The sequence below is a fragment of the Myotis nattereri genome (genome assembly GCF_964212035.1).
Source record: "Myotis nattereri genome assembly, chromosome: 14".
In the NCBI taxonomy this organism is placed as follows: Eukaryota; Metazoa; Chordata; class Mammalia; order Chiroptera; family Vespertilionidae; genus Myotis; species Myotis nattereri.
In genome coordinates, this window is record NC_138089.1 from 43,543,042 (window position 1) to 43,557,023 (window position 13,982).

The window sequence follows — 13,982 nt, forward strand, 5'->3', positions numbered from 1 at the left end:
GCCTGGCACCACCCCCTCATCTGCTCCACCATCCCGCCTGCAGGGCGATTGGTTGGGGCCCGGCTCCCTCAGTGCCTGGGAGCTGGGTGGTGGCCCCGCCCCCCACCGCAGCTGCTGGTCACCATCTGCGGGGCAATCGGCAGGACAATTGGGCCCCCACTTGCACCCACCTTGGCCTGGCGCTGCCCACTCATCTGGTACACTATCCTGCCGTGGTCCTGCTCTTGTCGGCCCTTCAGGGCCAACAGCGCCTCCACTGCCACCCACTGCTAGCGCCGCATTGCCGATGCCTGCCATGTTCCATGCTGCCCCCTAGTGGTCAGCGCATGTCATAGCGAGCAGTCGAACTCACAGTTTCCTGGTCGAACGGCCGCCTGAGGGGACAATTTGCATATTAGTCTTTTATTATATAGGATTCTCTAAAAACAATGCAACCCTCCTACTGAGTTGATTAATTTGGCAAAATATGGTTATTCGCAACTCTGCAACCAATTTTCCCATTACTTCATTATGTGACATAGCTTCTTTCCTGTAAACCACATAAATATTTACTGAAAAATACTTTAAAATTGCACTACTCAATCTGGTCATCACTAGTCACCTGTCACTAAATTTAAATTAAATATAATTAAAAAGTCAATTCTTCAGTCTCACTAGCCACATTTCAAGTGCTAAATGGCCACCTTAGCTACCATATTGGACAGCACAGAAAATATTTCGACCATCACAGAAGTACAGTGCAGCTTTAAACCTTTGACATTCTTTTCTCCTATTTTTGTGATATTTCCCAGTAGATAGAGTCATCTAAAGTCTGTTTTTTTTCACACAAAGTGTGTTTGATGTGTTGCTTTCATATCAGAATAGTATTTGTTGCTACAGATTTTTAAGGTGTATAATTATTACTTCCTTTGTCAGGTTGATACTAGGTTTTTTAGAAGGTTTTGACAAAAGTTCTATCCCAATATTTAAACTATGAGAGAAATGCTACAACATCTTTTCTAAGAATAAAGGTTTTGGTTTTAAAAGACCTTTAGTTTGCCATTGGATTATGTTTGGCCTACATCCTTTGCCAAAGTGTTGGATACTTTAAGTTTTATAAATATTCATCATTTGGAGAGAAAAAAACCACAATTTTTTTGGATTTGTCCTGGAAGGATTGAGCTGGCCTGACGTACCAATAGTGAGGTGACATGCAGCCACAAGCTACATTTTGACAGTTTTTACCCAGTAACCCTCTCCCTAACAGTTCCATCATCACCCACCAGTTCAGCCTGGGAATGTTGGCTGGACATTTAGCTTTTTCATAGATTTTAGCTTTTGTTACTAATGCTGCAGTGAACATCATCACTATGTGTATAGTTTTCAACTTATTTTTATATAGGGAAAATAAATAAAATAGAGACTTTTAATAGGAAACATTGATCAAGTTTCCTTTTAAAAATCTGCTGCAAAGGTGGCATAGTTAGCCTGTATCTTTAAAACTCATAATCAGAGCATTCAAGTTTAATAAAGCAGCTGGAACATACACTTTGCAACTCACTCTCAAATCCTGACAAAGGGCATTACCTCACCCCCCTCCCAAATTAGATTAAGTCATCTTATTTAATTGGTATGCTATGAAAATCTGAACTGGTTTGCTTGAAATTTTCATTGTCATTTAAAAAGAGGTTCATTATTTGGCAGTCCTAATTAGTTTAGAAACAGTACTTAATGGGTAATGTAATTATCAGTCATTTAATCACTAAACTGCTTTCTATGAAACTGTAAACATACTATCCAGGTTCCAGAGGTTGGAACTAAGCTAAGAAGTTCCACTTATCAGAAAGGAAAATTCAAGAGTGACCATTAAAGAATTCTGTTTATTGGCCCTCAGATTCCGTGGATAAGGGTCCTGTTAGAATCCATTGCTGGAAAAAAAAAGAAGAATCTATTGCTGTTGACAACATCCAGCATTAGTATTTTGATTAGAATGAAACAATTTTAAATGCTCCACCCCTCCCAATTTAGAAGTCCCTAATTTGTTCGTTCTTAGTTTTTGTATGACATACGTTGCTATAATAACAGCTCATAGATTTTCTCCTCTGTGTCCTCACTCTGCTCTTGTTCTTTCCTCCTCTTGTAGTCGTCAGCGAGGAGAGAATTCAGAACCCCAAAGTAAGGTCATTAACAAAACCTAGGGATGTGACCAAGAAGTGCCAACCCCAAAGATAAAACCATCCACAAAAGAGACTACCTGTCACCTGAAAAGTTTTCCTAACGTAACCCATCCTGCAATGTAACAGCAAGAATTATTGCAGGCCACAATGTCAACTGTTTTTATGTGATTTGTAAAATACTTCTGAGGTTCTGAAATGCTTTGAGCAACAGCATTACCATTGTTTCAAAATGGTGTTCTTTCTCTCATTACTCTTCATGAATGTCACCAACTGTTAGAAAAGCCACTGCCTTTTGTAATAAAATAAAATTTTCATCTCAAGGTCTTGTAAATTTGAAACAGGCTCCAAGTGGGGTTGAGCAGCTGGACTACTCAAGACTCCCTTCACCTACTAGGGCTCTTAATAGTCACCACTGCCAACACTGTGACACCCCCTTAGTACTCTGTAGTGGAGCTGAAACTAGGAGAAATTATTTAGTAGAATCAAAAGGTAACAGGAAGGAAAGAACTAGGCATGTATCCAACTAGGTCATCTAGTTTTACAAGATAAGCAATACTCTCTGGAGCTCACTTTGATGCCTCAGGCAAGCTTCTAACTCTCTCTTGTGCCTGTATCTTCCATTAAAAACATGAGAGATAGTACCATGCATTGGCAGGGGAATGGTTAAAGGCAAGGAGGCTAGCTAGAGTCACATTGCTTAAGTTCAAACTCCTATACTCCCATTTCCTGGTAGGAATCATGCTGGGCAAGTGGCTTCAAGTCTGTAAGTCTAAAATCTCTCATTTGTAAAATAGGTAAAACAATACACCTAGAGCTTCAGTATTTTTCCAGTCCTATCTGGAGAAAAAGGAGTACTCTGAGAGCCTGGATGTCTAGGTCAGATTTCTTAAAGAGAAATATCGCTACAGTGGAACAAAGGGATATATTAGAGGTCATGATGGCTTGAATGAAATTTCTCGTAAGAATGGATTCCCTTTCCTCTAATTCTGCACTTCCCTAAGCAACCATCCTATCTAATGAAGAGGGAAAATGCTAATTGCCTCTCACACCATTGCAAAGATGGTGGCACCCACAGCCAATAAGGAGGGAATATGCTAATTGACTGTCACACCCTCAAAAGATGGTGGTGCCCCCAGCCACAAGGTGGTCGGCAGGGGAGGGCAGTTGTGGGTGACCAGGCCTGCAGGGGAGGGCAGTTGGAGGTGATTGGGCCGGCAGGGGAGCAGTAAGGCGTTGATCAGGCTGGCAGGCAGAAGCGGTTAGGGGCAATCAGGCAGATAGGCAGGCAAGTGGTTGGGAGCCAGCAGTCCCGGATTGTGAGAGGGATGTCCGACTGCTGGTTCAGGTCAGATCCCACAGGCAGTCCGACATCCCCTGAGGGGTCCCAGATTGGAGAGGGTGCAGGCCAGCAATGCAGACTCTGTCCGACATTGGTGTCTTTGAAGATGGAAGCAGGGGAAACCAAGGAATGTGAGCAGTCTCTAGAAGATGGAAAAGGCAAGAAAACATTCTCCCCTAAAGCCCCCAAAAAGAACACAGCTCTGCTGACAGCTTGATTTTAGTCCAGTGAAACTCATGTTGAACTTCTGACCTATAGAACTGAAAGATAATACATTTGTATTGTGTAAGCCATTAAGTTTTGGGGAATTTGTTAGAGCAGCAATAGGAAATGAATCCAGTATTGTTATGCTAATTGCATTCATCATTCAATCTCACACATTATTCTCTCTCCCACCACACACTTCTAGAACTCTAGCTCTTCTCCCTGTCCGCAGTGTCATGAATCACTCCATGCCAGTGGTCCTCAATGGGAACCATTTTGCCCCCCAGGGGACATTTGGCAATGAGTGAAGACATTTCTGGTTGTCACAACTGGGAACTGCAGGGTTTGGTACTGGCATCAGAGGGTGGAAGCCAGGAATGCTGCTAAACATTCTATAATGTACAGGACAGCCACACCCAAAAAAAGAATTATCCAGCCCAAAATGTCAATAGCATCACTGTTGAGAAAATCCTACTCTACACATATATCAGCTTGTCTAATATATAAGGTTGGGGGATATGTGCCTATAGTTAAATAATTCCTGTTATCTTACCTCCTCCTATTCCACTCTCTCTGCCTTTTGGGGGTCTTGCTTTATTTATACGATGCATTCTCAAAAGGGTAGGTAATACTTCCCCCAAGGGCTTGACAAATGATTCTTGAGGCACAACCCCCCCCCCATTACAATAGTTTGTGGCCTTCTAACACTCAACCCCACCAGACAAAATCAGTATTCCTTAGTATAAGTATGCTTTGGAGATATTGTGGAGATATGACCCAAAAAAGTGAGTCATAATCTTTTGCTGGTAATCTGGTCCACCTGGTGCCTTCAGTTTGTAAAAAATGCAGAATTGTGAAACTCAATAAAGCGAAGCACAGTAAAAGGAGGTATGCCTGTACTTCATTTCCCCCATTAGAGAGAACATAAAAGATATGTAATTTTTTCCCTAGGTGGAGGACAAAGAAAAAACAGTTGAGAAACACTGCTTTACCCTAAAGTATGTCATAATGCCTTCCATAGATGGTCTTTTCTTCTGACCTTACTAGGTTTAAGGGGAACTTACCCATAAGCTGGTAGAGAGTTGTGTTGTTTAGCAAAGAACATTAATGAAAAATGTTTTTGCAAGCTACAAAATGCATTTTAAAATTTGTATACTTATGAATTTTTAAAAGGTATATAAAGATGATGTACAAAATTACTGTTCACTGCTGCTAACACCTCGTTCAAGATGTTTTGCCCTGTTTTTACTTCTTCATTTTTCCTAGGAGTGGCCCTTAATTTGAAAAAGGGCTACCAGTTTTATGCCAAAAGTTATGAATATATAACCACAGATACTAGAACTTCTAGAGTATTTTTAGTTTCATGCCACAAAATTTTGTTTTCTGCTAAGCAATACTTCAAAACAGTTAATACACTGTAATATTAGCAGCCTAATATTTCTATGAGAACACAATGTTTGGCCTTTTAAAATTTACATGTTTATATTATAAATATTAACAATGCTTAAGAGAGGTTTCTAAATTTAGCTCAAAGAATGACAAAGTCTTTGTGTGTGTGTGTTTGCTATTTGCTCCTTTCTTCCTCCCATTTCTGTGCAGAAACATTTTTTCCACAAAGAAAAACTAAACGTCTTCTCACCTTTCCTCACCCCCAAACAAACTACTCCTATAAACCAAAACCAAACACCAAAAGTAATTGTATCCTTATGTCTTGTCATGGGTGTAAAGTAAGAAGCAGCATGCATCTCAGGCAGCTGTAGGCCATGCTGTCATCATGACATGTCTCTTGTGATATTGGTTCTTTGAATGATTAAATGGTAATTCAGATATTTGAATGACGTCATTCCATTGCAGTCCCTCTGCCTATTTTGCTTTCATACAGCAAATGTGTTAAAAATTTAAGTCCCAGCTTGAACTTTTCTTTATGCTGAGATCAGCCCCGTGGATTGCTTCATTATACAGTGCCTGCAGGGGTGGCACTTCCGGGCAGGCAGCCAGCACTCTCCGGTCAGCAGGAACTATTTTAGCTCAATTTATAAAGCAAAAGAAAGGGATTCGGTTGACTGATAAGGACCAACTCTGCAAGAATTAATGCTAACCACAATGGTGATTATTCACAGCTTGCCCATCTTCCTGAGAAAATAAAACATTCCCCATAGATTATTTCTCTCTCTTTTAAATGAAAGCATCCAGACTGACGAATGTCAGAGGGAAGGGAGTTTAGATGTATAACCCAATGACACAGACAATAGTGTGGTCAAGGCCTGGGTGGGGGGTGTGAAGTAGAGGGGGTCAATGGGGAAAAATGGGGGGACATCTGTAATACCTTTAACAATAAATTTTAAAAAAATAAATGAAAACACCCATTCTTGCTCTCTTATGGAAAAAAAGTCCAGAGAATATCATAAGACTTATTATCTAATAGAGTTTTTAGAAATCTAAAAAATCCCTATGGCTTAAGGAAGGGATCCATGTAATAAATGATTTTTTTAATCTTGAAAGAATAGCAAGGTGAACAGTGGTGATTGTGGGCCCTACTACAATTTAATTCACCCACTCTTTCCCTTTATACCCTGAAGGTGATCTTAAAGATATCAGTTCTTCAAGTTGTTCTCACATGTTATGCAAACAGAGATGAACTGTGTGAAGTCAGCACTCGAAGACTAAAACCCAGCCTCTCTGCTGCTTACCAAACCTTTTCCATCTGCCAGTCCGTAAACTCAAACTAGTTGTGAGCTTTGTCTTTTCTTTCCTCATTTTACTTGAGTGATTTTTTTTAGTGTCTTTATTTGTTTCTGTAACAAGTTACCACAAATTTAGTGTCACAATGTAAAACAAATTTATTATGTTATAGTTCTGGAAGTCAGAAGTCCAAAATGGATGAGACAAGGGGCTAAACTTTGGTGTCAGAGGGACTGCATTGTTTTCTGGAGTCTCTAGGGCAGTGGTTCTCAACCTTCCTAATGCCGCGACCCTTTAATACGGCTCCTCATGTTGTGGTGACCCCCAATTTCATTGTTACAAATCGAACATAATTAAAGCATAGTGATTAATCACAAAACAGTATGTAATTATATATGTGTTTTCCGATGGTCTTAGGCGACCCCTGTGAAAGGGTTGTTCGACCCCCGAAGGGCTTGCGACCCACAGGTTGAGAACCGCTGCTCTAAGCCATGGGAAAGATCTTGGATTTTATTTTATGTGAAATAAAGAGCTATTGGGGTGTTTTAAGCAGAGAGGTTAACAATTTCATTTGGATTTAAAAAATATATATTTTTAGCCCTAGCCGGCTTGACTCAGTGGATAGAGCATCAGCCTGCGGACTGAAGGGTCTCAGATTTGATTCTGGTCAAGGGCACATGTCTAGGTTGTGGGCTTGATCCCTGGTGGGGGGCGTGTAGGAGGCAGCCAATAAATGATTCTCTCTCACCATTCATGTTTCTATCTCTCCCTCTCCCTTCCTCTCTGAAATCAATAAAAATATTAAAAAATTATTTTTATTTTTAAAAATCTATTTTTTATTGTTGGTTTGGAGTTTTAAAAGATCACTCAGAATGGATTGTTGGGGGGTATGATTGGAGGCAGAGAGACCAATTAGGAGGCTAGATGTCAGGATGGAGAAAATCACGATATGTATCAGGGAAGTGGTTAGAGATGATGGGGAATTATAATTATCTGCTTATTGGCAAAGTCTTAAATACCTATTCTAGCAAAAGATGAAATATATCCAGTTTAGTCATTAACAAACCTATTATGAAGACTATATAATGGTCCTCCCTCATTAGAGCCCTGGAGTCCCTTGAGGGTAGAGACTGGCATATTTTCATTCCCAGGGTTTACCACAGTGCCTGGTACATAGTATGTATCTAAAAATGCTGAGTGAGATATAGCTTTAGTCATCTCTAGTTATTTGACTTTTCTGAAGTTAGGGCTGTTAGGCCTGACCTTCACCTCTTTACTTTATCAGCAGCTTGGTACTTGGTACAAAGCGGGGGAAAAAACGTGGAGTAGCCCAACCATAAACTTGTACCAATTCTGAAATATCTAAGAGAAATTTACCACATTTTTTTTTCATGAATTAAATAAAAACAAAGCAGAAACTAACAGGCTTAAAAAATCAAATGTATAATGATGGTACAGTAAAAATAAAACTTAGAATGGCTAAAACTAAATATAAGACTTGTTGCCGATCTAATCTAATAATAGACAAACATGGTAATTGACCATACCTTCGCTACGTTTCCCATTGGCTAATCAGGGCGATATGCAAATTAACTGCCAACAAAGATGGTGGTTAATTTGCATACATAGGCGCAATGCTGGGAGGGGAAAGGGGAAGGACGGAAGAAGCCGCCTGCCGCTGACGGTGATCAGAAACCCAGGTGGCAGGCAAGAGCCGGGTGGCAGGGCAAAGGCGACCCTGGGGGCCACCTCTGCCCTGCCCCCTGGCCCGTGATCGGAGAACTGGGGCCACCTTTGCCCGCCCCCGGCCGTGATCAGAGAAGCCGGGCGGGGCAGGGAAGAGGCGGCCGCCGGCAGCTGCCTCTTCCCTGCCCCCGCCGGCCGGTGTTTGGAGAAGTACCTGTATTTTTTTTTTTCAAAGTACCTATTTTTTTTTTTTTAAATATATTTTATTGATTTTTTACAGAGAGGAAGGGAGAGAGATAGAGAGTTAGAAACATCGATGAGAGAGAAACATCAATCAGCTGCCTCCTGCATACCTCCCACTGGGGATGTGGCCGCAACCCAGGTACATGCCCTTGACCGGAATCGAACCTGGGACCTTTCAGTCCGCAGGCCGACGCTCTATCCACTGAGCCAAACCGGTTTCGGCTCAAAGTACCTATATTTTTAATAATTTCTTGACATGGTAAAAGAATTTTACATTACAATCCAAGGGTGGTGGGGTGAGGAGAAGGAGCAGCAGAACAATCCAACAAACAAAAAGGGAAACAGAAATGCATGGTGGAAGGTATTTGAAGGGTGGGTAGGGGCATTGCCCAACTAAAATGCAATTGGTTTGTTACTGAGTACTATTCATGGGAAGACAGCATCCTGACTCCTTCTCTATACAGCATACTGGGAGTAAAAATGCATCCAGGTGGAAATATGATTAGGGGATGGATGACAGACAGGGAAAGAAGAAGTCAGAAATAGACACTAAGAGTCACTGGCTGACTGGCTGCAAATACTGACTCTCCAGTAGTGATAGAATAAAAAAGTGGGGGCTATCTCTGGAAGATTCAAGAGATAGGGGGAAACTCTTCTATGGTTTTGACTTGCCCAGCAGATTTCCACATACACATGTGTACATGCCTATGTTTGCATGCACACACATATACACATAACTAACTGCCCTCCCTGGAAGCACAGAAGAAGAAGAAGCCACCAGAAGAAGCCGCCGCCCACCTTTGGTCCAGGCTCCAGTGCCTGTGGCTGGCTGCAGCCCAGGAGATGGACAAGCCACCTGCCCAAGGTCCCAGGCTGCAGCCACCCAGAGAAGCTGCCAGCCCTGTGGTCCAGGGTGCCAGCACCTGTGGCCAGGGAAATAGGTTCCCTCTTCTCCTACTGCAGTCATTACTTCAACATTCCCCTTCTGAATTTCTCTCCTGTGCTGCAACCCAACTCACTTTTCATCAGAAGGATACAGAACAGAGAGAGCAGTGTTAAAAGCTTACATTTTTAAGCCGGTAAGGTTGGTACTGAAACATATAAATGGAAAACTAGAGTCCTTAAGGTAACAAAGGCTACAAAGGACAGGGACAGCACATGACCTATTATATCCAGCAATCCATATGGGGACTGAAAACTTTGCAATGATGACAATTAGTGAAGATATGAATCAACTAAAATAGTTGACAGGGACAATTCTTCCGTCTTTGAAAATATCTACATCAAATCTGTTTAAATAGATTTTCATCTGCATAATATAACACATTCTGACAAGACCACCACCACCACCAATGTGGTCAGTGTTGTGCCGATAAATGTTTAATAACTGAGGGACCCCCCCCCGCCCCCCCGCAAGAGTGCACAAATTTTTGTGCACCGGGCTACTAGTTCAAAAATAATAGAACTGAATTCTCAGCAAACTGAAAATCTGGCAAAACTTGATAAGGACGATAGACTTGAAAAAATAAGTTCTTGAAAGAAAGTGTAGTGGTTGAAGATCTGATTGACCAAAAAAATTTTTTTTAATTAAATTGTTTAATGATTCAAATATTTTTTAAATAAGAGTTTGAGGAAGAAGTGGAAGAAGTTTAATATTTATAAGAAGAATTCCAGGAACCAAAATGAAATGAGAACTACTTGAAATAGTTTAACTTCAGCATATAAAATATTGATCATTTATTAATTTGTTCAGCAATTATTCAAGTGAAATTGGCCTAATGAATTTTTCTAGTTAATACCTTTTTTGATGAAAATTTATTGATGTTGGCATAATTATGATTAAAATATTTGCCTTTATAAACTTGTCAAAGAGTCAACTATATATGGGTTGAAATGACTGCCATTAAACAATCCACTGTGAAAACATTAAGATCAAAAGGGTAAAACCAAAATGGTCAGCCCCCCAAAGTTTCTAACATAAAAGTGAATTTTAATTCATATTTTAAGTATTTTAACTATACTATTAATATAAAAAATTTTAAGTATCTCTAAAAATTCACAAAGAAGAAAAAATTATCCATAATTTCACCACTGAAAGAAGACCACTGTACACAGTTTAGGGTAATCTTCCAATCATTTTTTAATAGAATTAAAAAATAGTTATAATAATACTTTATTTGCAAATTTTCATACTGATTTTTTCACTTTACATTAGATTAGGGACATTTTTACATCAATTTCCTTTTTAAAGGCTGAGGGGAATTTACTCATGTGTGCTTTTGGTTGACAGTTAAGGAGATGCCAATTTTGTAATAATATATAAACAGCACTATATATCATTTTGCATAAAATTTTTTACTTATTTATGCTTATTCTGTTAGGATAAATTCCCAGAAGTGAGATTATAAACCAAAGGATTCATTTTTTTTTTTAACTTAAAAGGGAGAGAGAGACTGATTTTCATCAGCAATCTTGACCAGAAATGAGACCAGTGAAAGAGCTACTCAAACACCCACTAACAGCTGTGATTCAGCTATACATATTCTCTACTTATGATCTAGAAAATTGTGGTGTTTAAGGGCAGTTGGACAGTTTTTATCTTTAAAGTAATTTTTAATTTTCAACAAAATAATAAGTTCACATAGTTTAAGAAATCAAACAGTACTACAAGGCTTATGATGAATAACAATGGTAACCTTCCCTATCCTTCCCTATCCTTCAGTCCCCAGCTTTTATTTATTTATTTTTATTTTTTATTTTTATTTTTTAATATATTTTTTAATTGATTTTTTACAGAGAGGAAGGGAGAGAGATAGAGAGCTAGAAACATCGATGAGAGAGAAACATCCATCAGCTGCCTCCTGCACATCTCCCACTGGGGATGTGCCCGCAACCCAGGCACATGCCCTTGACCGGAATCGAACCTGGGACCTCTCAGTCCGCAGGCCGACGCTCTATCCACTGAGCCAAACCGGTTTCGGCCAGTCCCCAGCTTTTAATGCTTAAAATATTTCCTTCTTATTTCTAAATGATATTCTTAAAATGCTGTTTCTCTTATTTATTCATAAGTGTTAGGCATTGTCTACTGGCTTTCTAGTATTGAAGACGAGAATGTAAGTGACACTTTCCTGTCACACATATCCCTTCCTCTCATACCTCTCACACGTATGGTATACTGGAACACCCACATGCTGTGTGCGCACACACACATCATTCTCTTCCCTCTAGCCTCCTAATCTATGTTACATTACCTTAGTATAATCTTCTAAGAAAAGGTGTACAGAGGGGAATTTTTTGAAAATGTAGCTATCTGAAAATATCTTTATTCTACCCTTGTACTTGACTGTTTGGCTGAGTTCTGAGAGGGTAAAGTATTTTTAGCTGAGAATTTTGAAGGCATTCATCAGGTATTCAATGCTGGTTCAAAAGTCCTTTACTACATGAGTCTCCACATAGAACAGCTCACCACATTGCAGCTTACAGGTGAGAAGAGCCAGAGATACTGTGAGTGAGACACATCTCAGTCTTTTATACCATAACTAGAGGCCCGGTGCATGGATTTGTGCACTGGTGGGGCCCTCGGCCTGGCCTGTGCCCTCTCGCAATCTGGGACCCCTCAAGGGATGTTGGGGGCCCAGTGCACGGATTCAGCCTGATCCCTGTAGGCCAGGCCATGGGACCTCACTGGTGCATGAATTCATGCACTGGGCCTCTAGTATGCATATAAGATTTTTGGTTAATCTCTTCCCACCCTCCCCCTTCCTCCCTTCCCTCTGAGATTCATCAGTCTGTTCCGTGTTTCCATGCCTGTGCACTGAGCATCTGCCCCCTGGTGGTCAGTACGCATCACAGCTACCGGTTGAACAGTCGCTTAGGCTTTTATATACAGTATATAGATATCAGAAGTGACATCCCATCACTTTTGTCACATTCTACTTTTAGAAGCAGTTCGTAGGTTCAGTTTACACCTAATGAAAGGATTACACAAGGGAGTGATTACCAGGAGGCAGGGATCATTGGGAGACTTTCAGAAGGTTGCCAACCACATACCTCCAGAGATAATGTTGCTGCAAAGCCTCCGTCCCCTTGGTACAGTGGAGCTGGTCTTGTCAAACTTCACTGTGCACACTAATCACCTGGAGCCCTGGTGAGCATGCACATTCTGATTCATAAGTGCAGGGTGGGGCTTGAGATCCGGCAGTTCTTACTGGTGTCTCGTTGATGCCAATGCTGCTGTTCCAGGACCACACTCTGAACAGCGAGGTAGTAGCGGTAATAAGAGACCAATGTGCCTCTTGGCTTGATCTGAAGAAATTCTAAAACCGAGAAAAGACCCATACAAAAAAGGTTACTAGTCCCAAAGCCTAATATGTTAGTTACAAATTGTAAAGTCTTTTGACCTCCCAAAGCATTATTTTAAAATACTGGAATCCAAACATGAAAAATCAGTATGCAGTCTGATGGTTCCAATATAAGTGGTAAAAAATTTCTCCCCCAACTTTCTTTTATAGGACTGCATCATAGGAGGATGAATAAGTTTTTATATGAATTTAGAAGCTAAGAGATGGTCCAGGATTTTGACTGAGATTTTTTAAAAAATAAATATTTTTATTGATTTCAGGGAGAGGAAGAGAGAGGGAGAGAGAGATAGAAACATCAATGGTGAGAGAGAATCATGGATTGGCCGCCTCCCACACATCCCTCACTGGGGATGGAGCCCGCAACCCGGGCATGTGCCCTGACCAGGAATCGAACCATGACCTCCTGGTTCCTAGGTCTACGCTCAACCACTGAGCCATGCCTACTGGGCTTGACTGAGATTTCAGTGACCATCCCGTTGTTACCACCATTAGAACATTTTGTCTTTCCTCCACACAGAAAGAAGGATCTAATGAAGAAATAAATTCATTTTCTAGGATTTTGATAAATAAATCTATAGATAATTAGTAAAGATTTATTCGTGATAAGCATGACCAATGAATGAGAAAAGCAGGTTTCTCCTCGAGTCTATGAGCAGAAATGTATCCAGGTTGGAGAAAGAACTGAAGTTAGGCCAGGCAATGTGAGCTTTGCATAAATGCAAAGAATTCTTGCATGAATTTATGCATGCATTTTTTTGTATTTAGAGATATCCTGCCACATTACATCCCGTCATATTACATACATATTGCAGGGCACACATCCCGCTCACTTGGAGGCATGGTGCAGAAAATCTGGAAAGCAGAAGCCATTGGCCTTACACACTTAGTCACATGGGCCAATAGCCCTGGAATATAACCTCATTCAGATGTAGAAGATGTAGCTCCACTGGTTTCCCTCGTTTATCAACGCCAACACCTTAATTTATCACATTGACTCAGTGTATTCTTGTGTTTTAAACATTTCTCTAATAGGTATCAGTAAATATCAATACCTAAAGCCCACAAAAAGCACTGTGTGATCTTCAATTATTTTAAGGGTATAAAGGGGTTCTGAGATCAAAACGTTTGAGAAATGCTGACCTAGAGCATAGGGAAGGTAAGATTTAAGTGGAATGTTACTGTGGTATCAGGAACTGAAATATTCATTAGAACATTTTAAAATGAGGAACGACCTTAAATGTTTTTAATTGGCCTTAACTTTAAGGAAACCCGTTTTTTTATTCCTCTTCCTACACCAATACCTTTCCTTCA